The 1451-nt window shown below is 41.1% G+C and overlaps 1 non-coding gene across 1 annotated transcript; it reads right to left on the bottom strand.

The window, feature by feature from the left end:
* Nucleotides 1-458: 458 nt before the first annotated feature.
* LOC141682168 (small nucleolar RNA R71) lies at nucleotides 459-565 on the bottom strand. Its single transcript, XR_012559570.1, has one exon. It is a non-coding gene; the product is annotated as a small nucleolar RNA R71 (small nucleolar RNA).
* Nucleotides 566-1451: the final 886 nt, after the last annotated feature.

Genomic DNA, 1451 nt, shown 5'->3' with positions numbered 1-1451 from the left:
AGAGAAAGTAGAAGAAGAAGAGAAAGTCGAGGAACCAGCTTTATAGAGATGGGAGATCAGGCAGAAATTCCTAAGGCTTTGAAGGACTATTCTCAGCCTAAGATCAATGATTTTCAGTCAAGCATCATCAGACCAGCCATCTCGGCTAACCCTTTTGAGATCAAGTCGAGCATGATTCAGATAATACAGAACTCAGTTCAGTTTGGGGGTTCTCCTACAGAAGACCCCAACATGCTCATCAGGGATTTCATCGAGATCTGCGACACTTTCAAGTTCAATAGGATAACGCAAAGTTCTCATTCTTGAATGAAGATGCTATCAAGCTACGACTCTTCCAATTCTCTTTGAGGGATAAGGCAAAGTTCTGGTTATATTCGCTACCACCAGGGTCTATCACCAAATGGGAGGATCTTGCTCAAAAGTTTCTCACTAAATTCTTTCCTATGGCGAAAACTGCTGCAATCAAGAATGCTCTTACTAAGTTTGCACAACAAACTGGAGAGTCTCTGTGTGAGGCTTGGGATCGATACAAGGAGATGCTAAGGAATTTCCCACATCATGGCATGCCTGATTGGATGATTATAAATTATTTCTACAATGGTTTAGGAGCATAATCTAGACATATGCTTGATGCAGCGTCTGGTGGAGCCTTATAGGCCAAAAGCTATAATGAAACTTATAAGTTGATTGAGCTAATGGCAGCTAATGAATATCAGAATCCTACGCAAAGAATGTTGCAAGGCAAAGTAGCAGGAATTCTGGAAGTGGATACACTTACTGCTATAACTGCTCAATTTCAAGATTTGATGATGAAAGTGGACTCTTTGGCTAATTATGGAGTTAATCAAATCACTAGTGTGTGTGAATTTTTTATGTGGGGCACATGAAACTGAGCAGTGTGCTAATTCTAGCGAATCAGCTCAATTTGTGAACAACTTTCAGAGATCACAGCAGCAAGCTCCAGCCACTTATCATAATAATAACCGCAATCATCCTAACTTCAGCTGGAGTTACAATCAGAATGCGGTGCAACAATCTTAGCAGCCATACACAACAAAGCAGTGTAACCCTCCTGGGTTTCAGCAACCGCAATATGCCCCTAGGTAACAACTTCAATTTCAGCAGTTACCGCAAGCTAATGAAAAATCTGAATTGGAGGATTTAAGGCTCATGTGCAAGAGCCAAGCTATTTTTATCAAGAACTTGGAAAATCAGATTGGGAAAATTGCTAATGCATTACTGAATCGTCAACATGGCACGCTTCTGAGCGATATTGAAGTGTCGGGCAATAAGGAAGCTAAGGAGCATGTTGAAGCAATTACACTAAGGTCTGGTAAGGTTGTAAATCCTGAAAAAGCTAAGACTCCGGATTCTGAAGTTGAGGCTGAAGAAGAAGAAGTGCATAAGGAAGCAGAAGTGGAACCAAGGAAGACTACTGTTGAGCACACTTC

The sequence above is a fragment of the Apium graveolens genome, chromosome 8, assembly GCF_009905375.1.
Source record: "Apium graveolens cultivar Ventura chromosome 8, ASM990537v1, whole genome shotgun sequence".
Taxonomy (NCBI): domain Eukaryota; kingdom Viridiplantae; phylum Streptophyta; class Magnoliopsida; order Apiales; family Apiaceae; genus Apium; species Apium graveolens.
The sequence above is the reverse complement of the archived record's forward strand: the minus strand, read 5'-3'. Positions and strand labels throughout refer to the sequence as shown.